General features: G+C 37.7%; 1 protein-coding gene across 1 annotated transcript in view; it reads left to right on the top strand.

The window, feature by feature from the left end:
* The first annotated feature begins 5,773 nt into the window (after window positions 1–5,773).
* Window positions 5,774–25,360, top strand: part of LOC128660275 (protein lifeguard 1) — a 91,391-nt gene continuing 71,804 nt past the window's right edge. Inside the window, exon 1 of the mRNA XM_053714034.1 lies at window positions 5,774–6,940. The gene's annotated coding sequence lies outside the window, so the exon portion shown is untranslated. The remainder of the gene's footprint in view (window positions 6,941–25,360) is intronic.

Below are 25,360 nucleotides of genomic sequence, written 5' to 3'. Positions count from 1 at the left end.
GGAGAACCCTCCAAATTGAATTTAACTGCTGGCAAAGAATATAGTTTAAAACCTTTGAAGAAGGAATAAAAGAAAATTCTCAGCCTATTCCATTCCCTAGTATGGGGAATTGGAAAGAAAACCTCTGAAAACACAGAAGAATAAATAGGCAGAAATAGTGTTGGCTAGTCTTAAAGAACTAGTTACCTTAATATCCAAAATAATCAACACCTTTTCAACAAAGAACAAATGTACTTTAATAAAAAAAATAATAAAAAAGTAGATTTGTTAGTGTCAATATCTGATGAAGAAAATTCTGAAAGAGAAAAAACATCATCAGAGAAGGATAAATCAGTATGTTGTTGGTCATTTGAAACTTCAATAATTAAAAAAGAAGTGAAAAAGACCTAAAATTTTTTATTAGAAGGCACAAAGTCAGACAAAGCCTTTAAAATAGAATCAGAAAAATATTTCTAAATATTTCTTGTACATAAGATGTAAGAATGGCAATATATTAAGCATAAATACTAATGGATTCTGCATGTAAAAGTATATCATAATAACTTATTACAAACCATAGCTAAAGATAAACATTTATAACATTTAAAATAAATGAACTTAGCTTTGGTAGAACTGAAACTCAGTTAAGCGTTTTTCCAGAAGTGGCTTCTGATTCAGGGTCAATCTGAGACATCTTGCAATATGTAATAGAAAAAACAACATATAAAGCAAAATTGATCAAATTCCTTAAATGACAGTTTCAGGAATGGGAAAAAAGCCAATGAACAAGCTTCTAGCAACCAGAAGTAATAAACAATGAGACTTAAATATTGTGGAGACAACAATGACGCTCAAATTTTTTAGCGCCAAAAAAGCCGCCCACATTATTTGGCGCCTAAATGCTTTTGGCAGCAAAAATGACGCCACATCCGGTAACGCCGACATTTTTTGGCGCAAAAACGTCAAAAAAATGACGCAACTTCCGGCGACACGAATGACGCCAGAAATGACAAGAAAATTTTGCGCCAAGAAAGTCCGCGCCAAGAATGACGCAATAAAATGAAGCATTTTCAGCCCCCGCGAGCCTAACAGCCCACAGGAAAAAAGTCAAATTTTAAGGTAAGAAAAAATTGATTTATTCATATGCATTATCCCAAATATGAAACTGACTGTCTGAAATAAGGAACGTTGAACATCCTGAATCAAGGCAAATAAATGTTTAAACACAAATATTTAGAACTTTATATAAAAGTGTCCAACCATAGCTTAGAGTGTCACAAAAATAAGACTTACTTACCCCAGGACACTCATCTACATGTAGTAGAAAGCCAAACCAGTACTGAAACGAGAATCAGTAGAAGTAATGGTATATATAAGAGTATATCGTCGATCTGAAAAGGGAGGTAAGAGATGAATCTCTACGACCGATAACAGAGAACCTATGAAATAGACCCCGTAGAAGGAGATCATTGAATTCAAATAGGCAATACTCTCTTCACATCCCTCTGACATTCACTGCACGCTGAGAGGAAAACCGGGCTCCAGCCTGCTGCGGAGCGCATATCAACGAAGAATCTAGCACAAACTTACTTCACCACCTTCATGGGAGGCAAAGTTTGTAAAAACTGATTTGTGGGTGTGGTGAGGGGTGTATTTATAGGCATTTTAAGGTTTGGGAAACTTTGCCCCTCCTGGTAGGAATGTATATCCCATACGTCACTAGCTCATGGACTCTTGCTAATTACATGAAAGAAATGGTTGTTATGAGAACTTTTGTGTGCATACGATAGAAAAGACTTTATTTCATTCTATTCACAGAGACTGTGAAAGACTGAGGCCGAATTATCAAATGTCTGTCGGACCTGATCAGACAGTGAGGATCAGGTCCGACAGACATCACTGAATGCGGAGAGCAATACGCTCTCCGTATTCAGCATTGCACCAGCAGCTCACAAGAGCTGCTGGTGCAATGCCGCCCCCTGCAGACTCGTGGCCAATCGGCCGCCAGCAGGGGGATGTCAATCAACCCGATCGTACTCGATCGGGTTGAATTGTGGCGATTCCTGTCCGCCACATCAGAGCAGGTGGACAGGGTAATGGAGCAGCGGTCTTTAGACCGCCAGAAACACGGGCTCACAAGCTCCGTACGGAGCTTGATAAATGGGCCTCTTAGTCTTTTCCCTGATGAAATAGCAAAGGTTTCAATTTAATGAGCAGTCATTGCACCTGAGTGTTGGGAAATACCTTTATAAGTTTCTGCTACATTTGTAATTGAGAGGACGCTCTTACCTCGTATCAAGTGTAGCAACATATGTTTGTTATATGCTATGGTATAATTATACTGTAATGACTATTCCTAATAATATATATATATATACAACAGTACAAGTGAATGACATCTATAAAGTGCATATTTAATGATATGTTAGCTATTAGTTGATGAATATACACTAACTAAGGGATCCCTTACCTAATAATATTGTGCAATACGTCTATTCATGCTTTTACGTTGCAACAAAATGTCTTCTCAATGTATATAAATAAACCATTGCTTGTTTTTTACTGCATAAATTGTGGCTCTGACGATTTTTCTCATTTTAGGCTCTCCACATCTCTAGGGGCGCGATCCGATATAGATCGTAGTTTGCGGCGCAAGCGAGGGAACCCCCGCCACCCATAGTTTCAGCTCGCAACTCAAGCTATCCAATATACGGCGCCATCAGATGCTAAAGTGCCGTAAGTCTGACAAACCAGTGATGTCCAGAAATCTGCGTAAGTACAAATTTCTGGAGTCGCCAGTGACTTACAGCACTACAAAACCTGACTAAGTTATAAAATCACCCGTACTGTCTAACACGCCTCCCAAACATAACCCGACACGTATACCCCTCTATCCGCTATCCCCCCTCACTCTCCTAATAATAAAAATGTTATTAACCCCTAAACCTCAACTCCCGGACCCCGCCACACCTAATAAAGATATTAACCCCTAAATCGCCTCTCCTGGACCCTGCCGCCACCTACATTAACTACCCCCTAATGTGAGTTCCTATCCCGCCACCACCTACATTAACTACACCCTAATGTGAGCTCCTACCCCGCCTTTGTAATTTAGTTTAGTGTAGGGAATTTTTTTTATTTGTTATTTTATTAGGGGGCTTAGAATAGGTGTAATTAGTTTAAAATTCTTGTAATCTTTTTTTATTTTTTGTAATTTAGTGGGGGGGGTTTGTAATTTAGTTTAGTTTATTTAATTGTATTTTAGTTTAGATATTTGTAGTTTATTTAATTTATTGATAGTGTAGGTGTATTTGTAACTTAGGTTAGGATTTATTTTACAGGTAAATTGGTAATTATTTTAACAAGGTAGCTATTAAATAGTTATTAACTATTTAATAGCTATTGTACCTAGTTAAAATAAATACCAAGTTACCTGTAAAATAAATATAAACCCTAAAATAGCTACAATGTAATTATTAATTACATTGTAGCTATCTTAGGGTTTATTTTATAGGTAAGTATTTAGATTTAAATAGGAATATTTTAATTAATAATATTAATATTAATTAGATTTATTTTAATAAGAATTTAGTTAGGGGTGTTAGAGTTAGATAGGGTTATTATACTTAATATATATATATATATATATATATATATATATATATATATATATATATATATATATATATATATATATATATATATATATATATAATAACGATATTAACTATATTAACCCTAATATATTTAGGGTTAATATAGTTAATATATATAATATAATAACTATATTAACTATATTAACCCTAATATAATTAGGGTTAATATAGTTAATATAGCTGGCGGCGGTGTAGGGGGATTAGATTAGGGGTTAATCTATTTAATATAGCTGGCGGCAGTGTAGGGGGATTAGATTAGGGGGTAATACATTTATTATAGGTTGCGGCGTGTAGGGGGATTTAGATTAGATGCAAAAGAGCTGATTACTTTGTGACAATGCCCCACAAAAAGCCCTTTTAATGGCTGGTAAAAGAGCTGATTACTTTGGGGAAATGCCCCGCAAAAAGCCCTTTTAAGGGCTGGCAATAGAGCTGTTACTTTGGGGCAATGTCACGCAAAAGGCCCTTTTAAGGGCTGGTAATAGAGGTGATTACTTTAGGGGGATTAGATTAGGGGTTAATGTATTTAATATAGCTGGCGGCGGTGTAGGGGGATTAAATTAGGGGTTAATAATTTTAATATAGCTGGCGGCGGTGTAGGGGAATTAGATTAGGGGTTAATAATTTTAAAATAGCTGGCGGCGGTGTAGGGGGATTAGATTAGGGGTTAATAATTTTAATATAGCTGGCGGCGGTGTAGGGGGAATAGATTAAGGGTTAATAATTTAACATAGCTGGCGGCGGGGTAGGAGCTCACATTAGGGGGAATGTAATGTAGATGGCGGCGGTGTAAGGGGCTCACATTAGGGGGTATGTAATGTAGGTGGCGACGGTGTAGGGGGATTAGATTAGGGGTTAATTATTTAATATAGCTGGCGGCGGGGTAGGAGCTCACATTAGGGGGTATGTAATGTAGATGGCGGCGGTGTAAGGGGCTTACATTAGGGGGTATGTAATGTAGGTGGCGACGGTGTAGGGGGATCACATTAGGGGGTTATACATTTAATGTAGGTGGCGGCGGGGTCCGGGAGCGGCGGTTTAGGGGTTAAATACTTTATTAGGGATTGCGGCAGGGGATTGCGGTTGACAGGTAGATAGACATTGAGCATGCGTTGGGTGTTATGTTTTATTTAGCAGGTAGTTTAGGGAGTTACAGGGCTCCAATACACAGCGTAAGGCTTACTACGGCTGCATTTTGTGGCGAGGTGAAAATGGAGTAAGATTTCTCCATTTTCGCCACGTAAGTCCTTACGCTGTATATTAGATACCAAATTGCGCGGGTTTGGTATACCTGTCTATGGCCCAAAAAACTACGGGCGAAGGCAGAAATATACGAGCGTAACTTCTAGGTTACGCCGTATATAGGATACCAAACCCGCGCAAAATTCGGTGTCGCCGGCTTTTGCGGGCGACGCTGCATATTGGATCGGGCCCTAGGTAGGCAATCCAGAAATGGCAATCAAGTTTGTGTATTGTGTACTTTCTGTGAGTGCTGAAATCCCTTGCTTTACTGATCATATTAAATAATGTATCAGTGTATCTTTTCTAAAAAAATATTTCCTATTTAAATTTAAGAGGATCTGCACCGAACCCATTATATGATATTGGCTAAAACGCCATATTCTTAGGGGGTTTAGACATATTTAAACTTAGTGCTCTCTAAGCTTGGGTTAGTTTAGCCAGATTTTCTCTCCCATCAGTGTATATATTTATTTAATATATATATACTGTATATGTATATATATATAAATTCATTAAAATTATGGGGGGGGGAGATAAAAAACTGAAATTAAAATCCTCCATGTCTCAAAATTATATCAATGTAAATATTTGCATAGGAAATTAGTACATCTAAGCAAGTGGGGCAAGCGGGGATACTTGCTTAGATGTACTAATTTCCTATGCAAATATTTACATTGATATATATATATATATATATATATATATATATATATATATATATATATATATATATATATATATATATATATATATATATATATATATAAAAGCATTCTTGTGTTGAAGCATAGGTTTTAGGTTTTTAAAATCATATATTGTTTAATATAGGACCTGGACGGTACATATACCACATCGTGAGATTAAAACTGTACCATATCTGGAGCGCTCGTAGATTTTGGGCTTTTCTGGCTAGTCTGGAAATTCTACTTGTTTATATATATATATAAATATATATAACCAAAAAATATGTAGAAATAATTATTTATGAATAAATAGAACATAATCTGTTCTGTGAAGAACACTGACATTTGAAATATTTATAATTTCATGTTGGTTTAGTGCTCTTGAGAATGTGCGATTGTGTTTGCGAGCAGAATATTCTAAATTTGGCAATTTCCGCGTGTCAAGTTAGCATGCAAGCGAAAACAGATTACTTGAAAATCATAATACGAGCGCAACCCGACGTGTGTAAAAAGCCCATTTAATGCTCGAGCGGGAGCATTAAATAGTGCTCTACTTGTAATCTAGCCCTCTATGCTTACCATGAAATGAAATCATAACTTTCTTTTTGTTTTGAAAATTAAAGGGACAGTCTACACCAGAATTTTCATTGTTTTTAAAGATAGATAATCCCTTTATTACCCTTTCCCCAGTTTTGCATATCCAACACAGTTATATCAATATACTTTTAACCTCTGTGATTATCTTGTATTTAAGTCTCTGCAAACTGCCCCTTTATTTCAGTTCTTTTGACAGACTTGCAGTTTAGCCAATCAGTGCTTGCTCCCAGATAACTTCACGTGCACGAGCACAGTGTTATCTATATGAAATATATGAACTAACACCCTCTAGTGGTGAAAAACTGTTAAAATGCATTCTGAAAAGAGGTGGCCTTCAAGGTCTAAGAAATTAGCATATGAACCTCCTAGGTTAAGCTTTCAACTAAGAATACCAAGAGAACAAAACAAAATTGGTGATAAAAGTAAATTGGAAAATTGTTTAAAATTACATGCCCTATCTGAATCATGAAAGTTTATTTTGGACTAGACTGTCCCTTTAAGCAAAGGAAACCTGTATATTTTGTGTTTCTGAGTCTGAAAATCTTTATGCTAGGCAGTGTTAATCCAGGAAGTATGACACGCTTATCAATGTGTTACGCAAACAAATGTCCCTTCTGTATCTATGAAGCTGCAGGTGGAACTAAAAGCAAATCAGCTCCAAGTATCTGACAAAATACAAACTGTACTGAGGTCAAAGTAGAATCTCTCACTGGTTGTCTCTGAGAAAAACTCTGAAGGGAGCCTTATAGAACCGAAAGTAGGAGACGAACAAAGAAACCTGAGGTAAGCTCTTAAATGAGCAAACAAATAAAGACATTTTGTTTTGTTTGCCTTTTTTTGTTTTTTTTATTTATCGTACAAGTTAAGAAGATTTAAGGCAAGAAGATTTTTTAAAAGCCTCTTAGGGTTTGAAGACCATAGTTGAGTGAAACTAATATTAAAAAAACAATAACAAAGTTATTTATGGATACTTATTATGGTCAATATAATATCTCTACTTGGAAAGCTTATTAACGTTATTTTTATGTATTGTCCATGTGGATTTTTAAGAATACATTCTCATCTTAAATCTAAATATTTAAGATAGACTATTGTATCGTTTGCTGAATGAAAAGCAAAAAACGTTACTAACAGTAAGTAAACTGGCAACTCCAAAAAATACATTTCTTTTTTTTTTAGATAGATAGATAGATAGATAGATAGATAGATAGATAGATAGATAGATAGATAGATAGATATATAGATAGGGTAGGTACTGTAAATGTGTGACTTGTGCTTTATTTTAATAATAATTAATTTACTTATGAGAGGTACACATATGGACATAATTGACAAACACCACAATGTTATTAAATATTATATGAAGAATATGCGATTTGTTAGACAATGTTACCACACACTATCATTCAGGTTTGCTTTAACAAATATATTTTTGGCAATTTACTCTGTAAAAATATGTATCAGTTTTTGTGAGTTCACAGTTTTATAAACTAATATCAATGAGCTATTACTGTACTAATAATAATCTAAATAATACTACTACTAATAATAATAATAATCTAAGTAATACTACTACTACTAATAATAATAATAATCTAAGTAATAATACTAATAATAATAATAATAATCTAAGTAATACTACTACTACTAACAATAATAATCTGAGTAAAACTACTACTACTACTTATAATAATAATAATCTAAGTAATACTACTACTAATAATAATAATTATTATTATTATTATTATTATAATTTTTAACAAATAAATCTTGAACTTTAAAATCTTACAAGAATAACACCCGGTAAACTTGACTATACACAAATTTGCTTAAATAATGTCATAAAGTAGATTAATGTACAAGTGTGGAAAAGGGGCGCTAACAGCTAAGGATAAATGATATCTGTGGACAATCTGTAAATATTATGTAAAACAGATATATCAAGTAAATATTTCAAATAAATTCTATTGAGCAAGTGTTACAAATGAATAATATCTCTTATTTAATAAAAATACGAATAAAAATCAGTATATAAATATGCATAATATTATATGATAAGCACAAAATAGCAAAAATAAAAGTTGTGGCCACGATATAAAAACAATAAAATGCTAGCAGTTATCGTATAGTAACAAGACTTGATTTAGGCTTCTAATTATGTGCACAAAGTCTCTTTGGACGTGATAGTCTCTTTGGACGTGATGGTAACAGTTCTAAGGGCACAATTGTGTAATTATATCGATAAAAGTATCAAACTGATAATTGTGCAGTTCAAAGATCCGTGAAAAATTAAAGATAGGTTACTTTCAGTTCTTATACAGCTTGTACCAGCCGGGCTTACCCAGGGAATCTTACCAGGACTTTCTTGGTTGTAGGACTCCGTTTAGCGTAAGGATTGAGCAGTTCTTACCACCAAAGTGACACCGGGAGAAGCGTCTCTGTGCACAATTGTGCCCTTAGAATTTATTTGAAATATTTTCTTGATATATCTGTTTTGCATAATATTTACAGATTGTCCTCAGATATCATTTATCCTTAGCTCTTAGCGCCCCTTTTCCACACTTGTAGATTTATCCATATTTTCTAAGAAGTGGTTGTGGGAGATACACTCTTACTTAAAGGGAGCATTAGGATTAGAGATTGTAGATAGAACTTAAACCCATTTTTGATAAAGTAGTTTAATGCTATTTTTTTTTTATAACTTTGCTTTATTTGTGTGACTATAAATAAACACCGACAATCTTCACAGCCATATGAAAATCATACTCACAGATTACAAGTGGAGAGCAAAAATACAATGGGCACAAAAAATCCGCTCAGTTAGTGGAGTCCTAGAGCACAATCCTTACTGCTTCCACTCATATTAAAAGTCCAAAGTTTTGTTTTTTTATCACTCTAGCGGTAGTCTATTCTGCACTAATAGCTACATGTCAAATAGCGTGGGTGCATTAATTCCTTCACATAATAGATTCTATGGAGGTGTGCAGTATAATTCATGTCAGATAAACTTGAGCACTAAGCCGATGTGGTGCAAAAAATTAATTTAGTTGTGTGTTATACTATTTCAATGAAACCTAAGCATAAAACATTTCATACACACACACATACAAACAAACATACACACATACATACACATGCATAAACATACACACATACAGACACACATATAAATACATACATACACATACATAGGTACACACACATACATACACACATACAAACATACATACACATGCATACACAAATGCATACAGATACATACATACGTACACACATGCGCACACACATATACAAACACACATACTGTACATACACACACATACATACGTACACATACACAAACATACGTACACACATGCACTAACACATAAACAAACACAAAGACACATACATACACACGCACACATACATACATATCATACATACACACATACATACATATCATACACACACACACATACATATAGACACATACATACACACATACATACACACACACACACACAAGCATATACATACATATACACACACACATACATATACACATACATACGTACACATACACATACATACGTAGACACATGCACACACACATATACAAACACACATACACACACATACATACACACACAGTCCCACACATACATATACACACGCACGCACACATACATACATACATACATACACACATACAGACACATACATACATACATACACAAACACATACACAAGCATATGCTGTACATACATACACACACATACGTACATATACATACAAAACACATACATACGTAGACACATGCACACACACATATACAAACTCACATGCACACACATACATACACACAGACACATACATACGCACACATACATACACACACATACAGACACATACATACACAAACACACACACAAGCATATACATACATACACACATACACACACATACGTACATATGCACACACATACACATACATACGTACACATACATACCTAGACACATGCGCAAACACACATATACAAACACACATACCCACACACATACACACACATACAGACACATACATACACACACGCACACATACATACATATCATACACACACATACATACACACAGACACATAGATACACACATGCACACATACATACATACATATCATACAAAACACATATACATACACACAGATAGTTAGATAGATAGAAAGACAGACACTTACACATACACCTTAAACCCCTTCCCAGTCCTGTCCCTTGTCATTTATCATACCCATTTATTTCTGCCACAAAACCTTTATTATCAGCTTTGTTTTTTAAGCATTAAGTAAAAATTAGTAAACGCAAATCCTTTATTTCCATAGTGAGTGTTTTGTAATGCAAATTAGCAATTGATCATTATTTCTTTCAGGTCTTAAAAAGTGCTAAATTTTAAAGCAGTATTTTGAAATTTTGGCAAAGGAGCAACAAGTATTAGTATTTAGTATTATGATTATATCGCTCTTTGCTATGCTTAAAAGTATAAGGCACAATAAAAAGGTTTTAGCTGCATTAAGATGCTTGGTTCACTCTTGTAATACCAGATTGTATGGTATTCTTTGTAGGATAATGTACCCTGAACTATCGATTATTCTCCAGCTGTAATCTAACCCCATATGAAGTAATCTATTTACCAAGTCCTGCTCAGAGAAAGATGATAGTACTATAGTATCTTCCCATTATTATCACATGCTTAAGGGACAGTCTACTATAGAATTGTTATTGTTTTAAAAGATAGATAATCCCTTTATTACTCATTCCCCAGTTTTGCATAACCAAAACAGTTATATTAATACACTTTTACCTCTGTGTTACCTTGTATCTAGGAAACTTCTTCCAGCCCCCTGATCACATGACTGTGACTGTTATCTATTGTCTTGCATTTAGCATTCTATCTATCTATTGGGTACTTGTAGAGCGCAAACTAATCACCCGTGAGGGTCTCAAGGCGCTATGGGAGGGGGGACTGGGGGGCTAAGGGAAGACGATTCAGTCGAAGAGCCAGGTCTTGAGGTCCTTCCTGAAGTTTGTAAGGGAGGTGGATTGTCTGAGGTGCAACAGGAGGGAGCTCCATGATCTTGCTGCCCTATAGGAGAAGGATTTTCCTCCAGCTGTTTTTTTTTCTTGATGCGGGGGATGACTGCGAGTGCTTGGTCGGCAGAGCGGAGTTGTCTGGAGGGGGTATAGAAATTGACATGGTGGTTGATGTATTCAGGACCGATATTGTGGAGGGCCTTGAATGCATGGGTTAGGAGCTTGAAGGTGATTCTCTTGTTGACGGGGAGCCAGTGTAGGTTCCTTAGGTGTTCGGTGATGTGGTTTTGGTGAGGGATGTCGAGGATGAGTCTGGCCGAGGTGTTCTGGATGTGTTGGAGTCGTTTCTGGAGTTTGTTGGTGGACCCAGCGTAGAGTGCATTGCCGTAGTCCCGTCGACTACTGACGAGGGCGTGGGTGACAGATTTTCTAGTTTCGGTGGGGAGCCACTTGAAGATTTTTCGCAGTAGGTGGAGTATGCTAAAACAAGTCGAAGAGACAGCGTTAACTTGGCAGTCCATGGAAAGTGATGAGTCGAGGGTGACGCCTAGATTTCGTGCGTGGTGTGTTGGAGTTGGAGGGTGTCCGAGGGCTGTGGGCCACCAGGAGTCATCCCATGCAGATTTAGTGGGTCCGAGGAGGAGGATTTCGGTCTTGTCAGTGTTGAGTTTGAGACGGTTGTTGTTCATCCAAGTGGCAATTGCTATAAGTCCTTCGTGGATGTTTTTCTTGGCGGTGGTGGGGTCTTGGTTGAGTGAGATGATTAACTGGGTGTCGTCAGTATAGGAGATGATGTTGACGTTGTGTTGTCGAACGATGGCAGAATTCTTCTTTCAATTCGGGCCATATAGATGTTGAAGAGGGTTGGGCTAAGAGAAGAGCCTTGGGGAACGCCGCAGCTGATTGCTGTGGGATTGGAGGAGAAGGGTGGGAGTCTGACTTTATGGGTTCTGCCGCTGAGGAAGGAGGTGATCCATTCCAGGGCCTTATTGCGGATGCCGGCATCGTGTAGGCGCGTGAGGAGGGTGCTGTGGTCTACAGTGTCGAATGCGGCTGAGAGGTCTAGAAGGATGAGGGCGGCAGTCTCTCCTTGGTCGAGCAGGGCACGGATGTCATCTGTGGCGGCGAGGAGGGTGGTCTCGGTGCTGTGATTGCTCCTGAAACTGGATTAGGAGGGATCCAAGATGTGGTTGGTCTCGATGTGGTCAACAAGTTGTGCGTTAATGGCCTTCTCGATTACTTTGGCTGGAAAGGGGAATAGAGAGATGGGACGGTAGTTTTTAGGATCTATGGGGTCAGCTGTGGGTTTCTTCAGCAGGGGTTTCAGCTCTGCATGCTTCAAGTCATCTGGGAAGGTACCAGTTTTGATGGAGCAGTTTATGGTGAGGCAGAGTTCATGGGCGAGGGTAAAACCCGCTTTGTTGAATATGTGGTGTGGGCATGGGTTGGAGGGTGCTCCGGAGTGGATAGATTTCATGATTTTGAGTGTGTCCTCCATGGTGAGGGGGATCCAGGTAGTCCGTAGACGGTGGCGGGTGGTGGATTTGGGTGAGGTGGGGGTGGGTGGGTGGGTCGGCGGTGAGTGGTGAGTTCTGGAGCTTGAGGCTGTCGTAGATGTTGATGATCTTGCGGTGGAAGTAAATAGCGATGTTGTTGCAGAGGTCCTGGGAGGGTGGGATGTCGTTAGTGTCAATGTTGGGTTTGGAGAATTCCTTGACTGTGAACAGCTCCTTGCTATTCTGGGTTTTGGTGTGGATTCTGTCTAGGATAGCAGTTTTCTTTGTGGTTTTTATGAGGTGCTGGTGGGTGGTGATGGCTTCTTTGTAGGCGGATTTGTCCGAGGGGGACTTGCTGGATCTTCATGTTCTCTCTAATCGTCTGCAGTGGCGTTTGGAGTCCTGGAGGGTGGGGGTGAACTAGCTGGCCTTGTTGGTGGGCTGGCGGCTGGACGGTTTCTTGAGGGGGGCAAGGGTATTTGCGCAGTCTGTGATCCATCGATGTAGGTGGCGGGCGGAGGAGTTGGCGTCAGTGGAGGTCACTGGGGGGTACTTGATCAGGGTGGAGTGCAGTTGTTCTTGGGTGATGTTGTTCCATTTTCTGCGGGGTGGGTGGTGATGCTGAAGGTGTGTGGTGGGTTTGTTGAAGGAGAAGTGTATACAGTGGTGGTCAGTCCAGTGGAGTTCGTTTATGTGGTTGACTGAGATGTGGTTGCCTGCAGAGAAGATCGGGTCAAGGGTGTGTCCGGCTATGTGGGTTGGGGCGTTTACAAGTTGCTTCAGTCCAATGGTTCCAAGGTTTTCCAGGAGGTTGGTGGTGTTGTGGTCATTGGGGTTGTCTAGAAGGAAGTTGAGGTCGCAGAGTAGGATGTAGTCCTTTGAGCCGAGGGCGTGGGGTGCAAGCATTGTGTTGTGCTAAATCTTAAATAACTTTCTGTGCCTGAACACAGTGTTATCTATATGGCCCAGGTGTGCTTTCAGTCTCTTTGTGTTGAAAATAAATTTAAAAAGCATGTGATAAGAGGCAGCCCTCAAGGGCTTAGAAATTAGCATATGAACCTACCTATGTTTAGTTTAAACTACGAATACCAAGAGAAAAAAGCTAATTTGATGATAAAAGTAAATTGGAAAGTTGATTAAAATTACATGTCCATTCTAAATATTAAAAGTTTAATTTTGACTACACTGTCCCTTTAGTGCTACTAAGGCTGTGCAATTGTGTGTAAAAGGAGCAAATCAAATATTGTAAAAATAAGAGGTCTCAAAACAGCACAGGGAATGGCTCATTATTTAATTCAAGGCACAACATATTTTTTTATGCTTCGTACCTACTGAATTTTACATAGGGAAAGGGGATTGTGGTCCAAAGGTTACTTCATCAAACCAATAGAAGGTTTCAGTATTGGGAGCACAGATGGTAGATCAATAAGATATTCCATTTTATTGTCAACACAAAGCTGCTGATGTGTTTACATAAAATAAAGGAAAATAAAGGATGTAAAAATTGTATTTTATTGCAAGTGGCACAAGTAAAAATGTAGTGTAAATATATCTACCATGATGAACATACTGTATATACTAATGTGTGCACTCTCTCTCTCTACTTCTAACTTGTTATTTCTCTCTTGTCCTTTCTCTCTATTCTGTCATGTTATCTTTATCTCTCATATACTCTCTCATATTCTGTCTTTCTCATATTTTTGCTATATCTTTCTTGCCCTCTGATCCTCCCTCCCCACTTCCTCCGCTCACCTTTACACTGTACTGCCCCGCATTTGCTTCTCTAACATGTTTCCATTATCTTACCTATTTTCCTTGTCTCATTCTCTACAGTTCATCGTTACTCACATTCCTGTTCCACTCCTGCCTCTTCTAAATATTTTAAAACATCTTTTTCAGTTTACCATTTTTTTTTCCCACCATCGCACCACAGTCTTTCATATCCCCTCCATTCATCTTTTCTACTACTCTTCCTATCCCATATTATAATTTCTTTCATGTAAGTGGAAAGAGTCCATGAGCTAGTGACATATGGGATATACATTCCTACCTGGCGTGGGCAAAGTTTCCCAAACCTCAAAATGCCTATAAATACACCTCCCACCTCACTCATACTTCAGTTTTACAAACTTTGCCTTCGTTGGAGGATGGTGAAGCAAGTCGTGCTTGATTTCTTCTGTGAAAGGCGCTTCTAAGCATTTTGAAGCCCAGTTCCTCTCAAAGTATAGTGTTTGTCTGAGGGATGTGAAGGGAATATTTGCCTAACAATGCCATGTTTTCACTTATGGCTCTCTGTAAATTCAGTCGTGGGGATTCATCTGCCATTCCCCTTTACAGATCAACATTATACTCCTCTACCATTACCTCTGTTGATATGTTTCATTACTGGTTTGGCTGTCTGCTATATGTGGATGGGTGTCTTCAGGTAAGTATATATCTTTTTTAAGACACTCTCAGCTATGTTTGGCACTTTATATTTTTAAAGTTTTAAATATATATTGCATATATTTGACATGAGTCAGGTCTATGTTTATTTCTCTTTGTAGTCTAACAGTTTCAGCATGGAAAATTATGTTTGGGAGAAATTTAGCACATTTTTTCTTACCTGAGGTTCTAGCTAGTTGTAACTTCGGTCTTGTTTTTTCAAATTCTTTCCCTCTTTTGCTCTCTGCTTTCATTTGTTACAGAGGGCTATGATATTTGCTTTTGGTTTTCATATAAGCATTTTTTCCCATTCCTGAAACTGCTGTTTTGTGGAAATTGGATATTTTGTTTAAATGTTATTTTTTCTTTTTTGTTACATTTTTTAAGATTTCTCAAACTGATCCTGCCTCTGATGTTACTGTAGAAACTATGCTGCCTGTACACAATTTCTACCAAAGCTAAGTGTGTATATAGCTGATTTTATTTCTTCAGCTCAAATATGTGGCACTTGTTATGTTTCATTATTCATACTGTACTGATAATGTTTTTATAGTACATATACATCTACTGTTTTTACCTTCACAGTCTTATGTACATGATATTACTGTTGATATAAAGGATTATATTGCAAAAGACATAGAGAAGGCTATGAGGCCCATGTATCAAGCTCCGTATGGAGCTTTTGGGCCCGTGTTTCTGGCGAGTCTTAAGACTCGCCAGAAAAAGCAGTTATGAAGCAGCAGTCTAAAGACCGCTGCTCCATAACCCTGTCCGCCTGCTCTGAGCAGGCGGACAGGAATCGCCACAATTCAACCCGATCGAGTACGATCGGGTTGATTGACACCTCCCTGCTGGCTGCCCATTGGCAGCGAGTCTGCAGGGGGCGGCGTTGCACCAGCAGCTCTTGTGAGCTGCTGGTGCAATGCTGAATACAGAGGCCTCTATGACTGCTATTTCACCTTCAAATTAACGTAAACAATCTCTCCTAACTTCTCATAAACCTATGAAGTTTGTATTGATCTACAGCATACTGTAGTATTTCTGCTGATGTGGTTTTCTCTGACTCAGGGGATCATATTTCAGAGACTTATTTTGATAAATCAAACTTTCAATTCAATGTATTCATTCTTTATTAAGGAAGTATTGTTTTCTTTGAGTGTTAAGGAATCTAGTTCTCTTGATAACAAGAATAGCAAATGTTTGAATTCTGTTTTTTTAAGCTTCTGAGGTAACCCTTGAAGTTTTTCTTATTCCAGATGCTATCTGTCATATGTTTAGTAAGGAATCAAAACTTAGTGCTTCTTTTTACCTTTCTTCTAGGTATTAAAAGCTATATACTTTACCTATGGCTAAATTAGTGTTTTTAGGTAAAAGTCCCTAAAGGTGGGGCTATTTCTTCTCTTGCCGAACGTACTTCTATCCTATGGAATATATTCCATATCTTTTAGATAGGAAGTTTGTTTACATATTGGATATATTTTTGATATCTGATATGGTGTTCAAATTTAGATTACTATCTTATTATTTTAGGATAGTATTTTTTTTTATATTTTCTATTGGATTTTATTATCTCCTCTATTACTGGGGGAAAAGGAGTCTTTTCTGCACCAAGCTAAGAAATCTAAGGGTAATTTTTAAGCTCCCAATTGGTTTTTTCATTCCCTTAAGGCCTCTGGCTCTGATTTTAGATTTTTTTCTGAATTTGAATAATTCCAAGCCTTATAATTAAAGGAATGCTGAACCCAAATTTCGTGATTCAGATAGAGCATGCAATTTTAAACAATTTTCTAATTTACTCCTATTATCAATTTTTCTTCGTTTTCTTGCTATCTTTATTTGAAAAAGAAAGTCCAAAACCCTGGACAGCACTTGTTTATTGGTGGATGACTTTATCCACCAATCAGCAAGAACAACCCAGGTTGTTCACCAAAAATGGGCCGGCATCTAAACTTACATTCTTGCTTTTTAAATAAAGATACCAAGAGAATGAAGAACATTTGCTCATATAAGTAAATTAGAAATGTGGGTTCAGTGTCCCTTTAAACTAATTTCAGCCCCTAAGACTGCATGAAGGTGCAGCCTTTTAACCAGTTCTACTGGTGGGGGGCAGATTGAATTTATTTCAACACATTTGGACAGTTTCTGTTCAAATCAGTGGATTTAGAATATTGTTTTCTCAGGGGTATCGAATAGGTTTCAGAATAAAAACCTCCCATAGGAAGATTCTTTTCCATGTTATAACAAACCCTGTGAAAGCTCAGGTTTTTCTGAATTGTGTTTCAGATTTAAACTTTTCAGGGGTGATGGTTTCAGTTCCTCTGCAGGAATGGAGTTTGGGTTTCTATTCAAATCTATTCATTGTCCTAAAGAAAAAATTTGTTCAGACCAATTCTGGATCTGAAATTGTATTTTTATATTGTTTGCTAAGAGTCCCAACTGTTAAGATAGTGACTATAGGGACTATTTTGCCTTTCTGTTTAGCACGGTTACTTCATGTCCACAATAGACTAACAAGACGCTTATTTTCAATTCATTCAGACCACTGCTGTTTTCTGAGATTTTCTTTTCTAGATAAGCATTAACAATTTGTCGCTCATCCTTATGTGCTAGCGGCAGCTCAGAGATTCTTTTCAAAGATTCTTGGTGCCCTTCTATCTGTATTCAGAGAGCAGGGTATTGCGGTGTTTCTTTATTTGGATGATATTTGGTACTAGCTTTAATCTTTTCATTCAGCAGAATCTCACTTAAAACAACTAGTGTGCTTTCCTCAAGACATGGTTGGAGGATCGATTTACAATAGTGTTTCTTGATTCCTTAGACAAGGGTCACCTTTTTAGGTTTCCAGATAAGATTTAGTGTCTATGATTCTTTCTCTGATATTCTAGAGACGAATGAAGTTAATTTTAGTTTGTCTAAATCTTCAGTCTCTATTTTCTCCTTCAGTGGTTATGTGCATGGAAGTTTTTGGTCTCATGACTGCAGCATCAGGTGCGATCCTCTTTGCACATTTTCCTTTGGGGCCTCTAAAGTGTTGCATGTTGTACCATAGGTGCAGGGATTATTTTCAGTTATTACAACTGATATACTTAAATCCTAACACTTTTTTCTCTCTGATATGGTGGTTGGACTATCACCTTATTGTTCAGGGGGCCTCATTTGTTCGTCCTACCTGGACTGTATTCTCATCAGATGCAAGTTTTTCAGGTGGGGGAGCTGTCTGAGTGTCTCTGACAGCACTAGGCGTTTGGAAACCTCAGGAGGCGAGGTTACCAATCAATATTTTAGAACTTCATGCTATTTTCAGGGCTCTTCAGGAATGGCTTCTTTTGAAGAGACAACTTTTACATTTGTTTTTTAAACAGACAATATCACAACAGTGGCATATGTCAATTATCAAGGAGGGATTCGCAGTCCTTCAGTTATGGAGGAAGTATCTCGGATACTTTGTTGGACGGAATCCAACTCTAATTTCTGTGATTCATATCTCAGGTGTAGACAATTGGGAAGGGGATTATCACAGTCGTCAGACTTTATATCTGGGGGATTGCTCTCCATCCAGATGTGTTTTTTTCTTCTTGTACAGATGTGGGGTCTTCCAGAAATAAATCTGATCGTCTCCCATCGAAACAACAAGTTTTCCAGATTCCTTTCCATGTCCAAGGATACTCAGGTGGAGATAGTGGATGCTCTAGCAGTTCTTTGGTTTTTTCAAACCTGCTTACATTTTTTCCGCCTCTGGTTGTTTTTTCAAGGGTGATCTTCAAGATCATAATGGAACAATTTTTATGTGTTTCTGATAGCTCCAGTCTCTCAGGTTTTGGTATGTGGACCTTGTCAGGATATTCATTTGCCAGCCTTGGCCACTTCCTTTAAGGCCAGACCTTCTGTTTCAGGGGCCGTTTTTTCCATAGGATCTCAAATTTCTAAATTTGAAGGTTTGGAAATTGAACTCTTAAAGGGCCATGATACCCAAATGTTGAAACACTTGAAAGTGATGTAGCATAGCTGTAAAAAGCTGACCTCAGCACTGCTGATGCTGATTGGCTGCTGTTCTTTTCTTCATTTATTTATTTTTACCTGCACCTGGGCAGCAGCTGAGTATAACTTTTTACACAGAACTTACTCTGCTGAGCTGAGGAAATTGTGAGGTAAAATATCTTCCTTTTTATATACAGATGCTCAGGTGATATTTTCCTGTCAGCTTTTTACAGTTATACTGCATCAGTTTCAAGTGATTTAGCACATGAGTATTATGTCTCTTTAAGTGTTTAGTCATAGATGTTTCTCTGACTCAGTTATTAGCACTATGATGATACAGGCTTGTAAGTCTGTTTCTAGGAGATTTTGTTTTCGGGTTTGGAAAACCTATATTTCATGATGTTCAACTCATGATTATTCTTAGCATTCTTTTAGAATTCCTAGGATTTTACAGTTTCTTCAGGAGGGTTTGGATTAACGTTTTGTCTGCAAATAATTTGAAAGGACACATTTCTGCTCTTTCTGTCTTATTTCATAGAAAGATTGCTGAACTTCCTGATATTCACTGTTTTGTTCAGGGGTTGATTCATATTAAATAAACCTGTTTTGGGGGGCGGAGCCAGCAGCCGAAGAGAGCAGACGTGTCTTGCTTGAGCTCCTGGGCCATGTTTACATAAAGTGGCTTATTCTAAATAAACAACAAGCTAGGTTCTATTGTGGACATTTCCTTACTAACATATGAAAGAAGGACACTCTGTTTGAATCAACGTCTGCTTTTAATACAGATTCTAACTTCCTTTTTGAGAGAGAGCTGCTGTACCGCAAATGGCGCCGTATGTAGGTCTGACTACACCTACTCTGGCTTAGGCCAATACAGAGAGGAGCCTAAGACTATATTGCAAATGGAGGAGCCTGTGGAGGAACTTTTTGCTCTTTTGCAGGGGCTTAACCGACAGCTCACTGGCTGTTTTGAGGATTTAACTAACACCCTGAGATCAGCGCTACAAGGAGCTAGCACGAACGCATCCGTCTTGAAGGAAGCCGAAACCTTGTGGAGTGAACCCCTGCTGGACAGTGCACCAGAGGTGCGTCACTACCTCCCACCTTTGCGCATTACAGAAGGGGATCGAGAATACCCGCTATGGAGCCAACATGATCTGCTACTCCCTGAAAGCTTGCCAGTCGCAACGAGCGATAACAGAGCATCAGGGCTGTTACTACAGAGGGCGAAGTTGCGTCCACTGTCAGACCCTGAACCATCCCTCATATCAATAGAGGTACTTTGCTCCCCAACAGCGTCACCGCCCTTACCGCTACGAGGGGGCTCTGAGATGACCCCCCTAGCCGCTTGGAAAGTCACTAGAGCCGGCTTGCTGACCCTGAGCGCTATGTATTGTGGCTGCAATACAGAATATTGGCAGATCCCCTCAATAGCAAGAGCGCAGCTGAAAGCAAAAGTTGGAGTGGGGTAAATTTGTATCCGCGCCTCCGAAAGACCTGGGCAGTTATCCCTAGCTCACTCAGCCCATGCTTGCTTGTAAATTCATATACTTGTAACATTTGTCCTGTGCTGTAAAGGACGTTTTGCCCAACATGGCGAACTAGAGATTTGTTAAAATGGGACAATGTAAAATATTACAACGATCTGTTAGTTCCACTATGTATTAAAGTGACATCTTGTTTTGCTGAAATCTATGGACTGCTGTCTCTGAAGTGCAACCTTAGTACATGACGATTGAATTCTTCTAGCTGTGTTTGTCCTGCTTCTGGCTCATAAAAGTTCAATTCTGTGCAGTGCTGTTCAATCGTTGACTTATGTTCTATCCCAGAGACAATTTTGTTAAAAAGTTTGCATTATATACTGGACTCCACGATATGTTTATTATGTTTAATGTTGACTCTGTAATTTGATGTCCCTAAATTTATGAATAGAAGTGTTTTATTCATAGCATGAGGAAAAGCCCTGCAGTTCTACGGAGCTTTCATATGTGGGCCCTCACAGGGTCCGGAACAATCCTTTTTCCTTATAGTGCTGAATGTGACTCTTTGCCTGTGTAAGAATTACGTTTAAGAAAATGATAGCAGGGTTACTCCTTTTTTGTTATGCCTTATTATAGGTATGCTGACCAGAAGACCTGTGTCTAACTGGTTAACCTCTGTTACGCACGTTGAGTATTTAAGAGTATTTAAATCCCTACCCCTGCATAGTTATTACACGCTTAGGCTGCAAGTTATTTTTACATGGAGTACGTTGCTATATTAAGGGGTGTATAAGACTCTTTATAATATGGTTGTAGAGTACAGGAGGATTCCTGGCCAAACATATATTTCTGCGAATTTTATGGTGTGGGCTGAATAGAGTAAATATTTCTCTTACAATCTACTTGCTTATACTGTCTCTAGGAGTTGTAGTCTATACTACGTAGTTGTAATTATGGATGATAACTCTGAGGAGAATTCATAGGATTATTTTAGGAGATACAATAGCCCGATTAGTCCCTTTAATAATAAGCTTTACAGTAGATTATTGCACATACATATAGTAACCCTTTAATTAAGCTTGCCTACTTATTTCAATCATTTCACCACCCAGCTTCATTAGGATTTTCTCTCCCATCCCAGGTACACTCTATTACATTAGCAGATGACTCCCCCATCCCACATCTCATTTAAGAATACATAATCTCTCCTTCAGCTATTGTAGACGTTGCTGGGCCGTGTTCACTGGGAAGACACGGCTCAGCATAATAGTTTATTTAGTGAACTTGGTCTGAGATGTGTATACAATACCTAATAGCATACATGATGATAGAGATATCTGTCTAAGTAGGTGCCTTGTTTTAATTCTACCCCTTAATTGATACATGCTTAGTCATCTAACTATTTCTCCTACCGTACATTAGCAGGATATAGGTCTAGTCTCTTCCAGTCTCTATCTAACTCTACGTTAAGAATAATACAAAGAATTAACTAAGTCATCCCATAATTATACGGTTTCTAGCTGTGCTTATACTTAAACTTTCTCCCAGACTAAGTGATATTACACTCATTTGAGACTTTATCTAGGCTTAATATTGTCTGTTGTTTATGGCGTGCTGCTCCTGTTTTGTTTGAAGCCATATATATAGCGGTATATATTATATGTCTCTACATAATTTGACTTGTTTAATATAAATGCATAGTTTAGCTTGATGTTCTTTCTTGCTTGTTAGTTTAGCTGATGAAAACAGGGCTCTCCCGCTGTGTCTCCCATTCTAGAAGATTTTTCTGAGGTCATATTTATTGTTTGCTCCCTAATGTTAAGCTGATAATCATATGTTAGCCTTTTTAACGTTGTCCTTGGGGTTCAAAATTCTAGATACTATCTAAGAATCCTGGACCACTGCAATTAATAGGTTTCTCCTAACGAAAAATTAGACATATAGTCATACAGCTTATTATGGGTCACTTAGATATATTTTCTATTGTGACCTCTGACTTTATTCGTTCTATAACCCAATTGTCTCTGACTTTTGTAGAAGTTCTAGCACTGTTTAATTTTTTGCTACCAGGTATTCTGTTATATGTCACATTTTCTAATAACTCTATAGCCATATAGATTTCCACCTTCAGCTCTATTGTTAAATAAGGCCTTGTTAGTCTGACGCTAACCTTAGATGTTTATCTTATTTAGCAAACCTTTTCTGAGTTGATAGCTAACTGCCATATACAACGAGAAATCTGTAAGTCTGTGCTAAGTTTTCTTTATATAGCTTAATACTATACATACTGCCACTGTAGGATTTTATATAGTATTTCTGAATATCTTTATTCCTAGCTGTTGCAATCTTTGGGGCTACTAATTTGTTTGAGATCAATGATTGTACATGGTTGCATCCTTATGTTACAGGGGATTATAGTTGAAAGTGTTATGTTACATTACATTAGAATTTCTGCACACCCTGTTACTGTTGGACTCCTCTCCTCCCTTTCCCGCCAGTACTGGCTGCCTGCGGGTCATATCCCTTTTCCTTTTCCCCGCACCGTCTATAGCTGACATTTCCCTAGGAGAGGAGCTCACCCAGGGACCCTGTATAATTCATACATACTAATATCTTCCCTCTCCATATAACTTTCTTAAGAACTTTCCTTATCTAGCTTGTGGAAAGCCCCTCAACTATCCATATAAATTCCCATATTCTGAGTAACCCCTGTTTATAAATTTGACATACTAACTGGCTCCGCCCTCCACCACCCCCCCTTCTACATATTTAAGCGGCTTTTGCCCGCTGATAGTCCCCCCCCCTTATATTTTTCGGCCCAAGAGCGGCCGCCTCATATGCTAACCCTCCACAGGTAGATACCTATTCAGATATGTCAATAAGTGTTTCCTATCAGGTAGTGGAGATCATTTGCTAGTACTATAATATAAAATGAAGTTCTAATTCCTTTCACCTAAGCTTTTGTCTAGCACCATGTTACTCTTTGAGTATTTCTCTTATTACAGGTGCATTCTGTGTTGTCATTAATATTTGCTTTTAGGCATTGTAATATTTTATTGGATGTAATATTATCTTAAAGGTGAATACTGTTTGTTAATCTTTGTTTCAAGTTCAAAAAAAAAATTTATTTGCAAAAAAAAAAAAATGTTGATTATTTAATTCACAGAAATTAAATGAACTGCTTATGTAATCTACACCTATCTGTCTAAGTAAAATAAACTAACACACAGTTAAACCTTAAAAAAATAAAAAATAAAAAAATAAACCTGTTTTTAAATCTATTTCTCCTCCTTGGAGTCTTAATTTTGGTTTTGAAGATGTTTTTATCTTAAAAGCATACATGATCCAAAATTACACATTATTTAAAAAAAAAAAAAAAAGATGATCAGATCACTTACTATTGATAATATATTAAATACTAATTAAAATCCCTCTCCGGTACTAATCTCCTTGCATGGAGAGTTGAGAAAGAGATCTTGGGGTTATAATTTTGCCTCAACATGGCTACATGTTTGCTGAGGGAACAATAGAATCCTATCAGCCAATCGGAATTCGAGGGACGCCATCTTGGATGACGTCCCTTAAAGGAACCGTCATTCTTCAGTTGGACGTCGCCGGAAGAAGATGGGTCCGCGGTGGAGGTCTTCAGGATGGAGCCGGTCGTCATCGGATGAAGATAGAAGATGCCGCTTGGATCAAGATGGTTGCCGGTCCGGATCGCCTCTTCTTCCCGGATAGGATGAAGACTTTGGAGCCTCTTCTGGACCTCTTCAGCCACCGGATGATGGATCGCCAACCCCCGCTTGGGTTGGATGAAGATTTTGGAGCCAGGACGGATCGGTGATACCTGGTGAGGTGAAGACAAGGTAGGATGATCTTCAGGGGCTTAGTGTTAGGTTTATTTAAGGGGGGTTTGGGTTAGATTAGGGGTGTGTGGGTGGTGGGTTGTAATGTTGGGGGGGGGTATTGTATGTTTTTTTTTTACAGGCAAAAGAGCTGAACTTCTTGGGGCATGCCCCGCAAAGGGCCCTGTTCAGGGCTGGTAAGGTAAAAGAGCTTTTAACTTTATTAATTTAGAATAGGGTAGGGCATTTTTTATGTTGGGGGGCTTTGTTGTTTTATTAGGGGGCTTAGAGTAGGTGTAATTAGTTTAAAATTGTTGTAATATTTTCTTATGTTTGTAAATATTTTTTTATTTTTTGTAACTTAGTTCTTTTTTATTTTTTGTACTTTAGCTAGGTTATTTAATTGTATTTATTTGTAGGAATTGTATTTAATTAATTTATTGATAGTGTAGTGTTAGGTTAATTGTAGGTAATTGTAGGTAGTTTATTTAATTAATTTATTGATAGTGTAGTGTTAGGTTTAATTGTAACTTAGGTTAGTATTTATTTTACAGGTAATTTTGTAATTATTTTAACTATTTTAGCTATTAAATAGTTCTTAACTATTTAATAGCTATTGTACCTGGTTAAAATAAATACAAAGTTACCTGTAAAATAAATATAAATCCTAAAATAGCTATAATATAATTATAATTTATATTGTAGCTATATTAGGATTTATTTTACAGGTAAGTATTTATCTTTAAATAGGAATAATTTATTTAATAAGAGTTAATTTATTTCGTTAGATGTAAATTATATTTAACTTAGGGGGGTGTTAGTGTTAGGGTTATACTTAGCTTTAGGGGTTAATACATTTATTAGAGTAGCGGTGAGCTCCAGTCGGCAGATTAGGGGTTAATAATTGAAGT

Source organism: Bombina bombina, chromosome 5 (genome assembly GCF_027579735.1).
Source record: "Bombina bombina isolate aBomBom1 chromosome 5, aBomBom1.pri, whole genome shotgun sequence".
NCBI classification, from domain to species: domain Eukaryota; kingdom Metazoa; phylum Chordata; class Amphibia; order Anura; family Bombinatoridae; genus Bombina; species Bombina bombina.
Note: the sequence above shows the minus strand (reverse complement) of the source record. Positions and strands in the feature narration are given on the sequence as shown.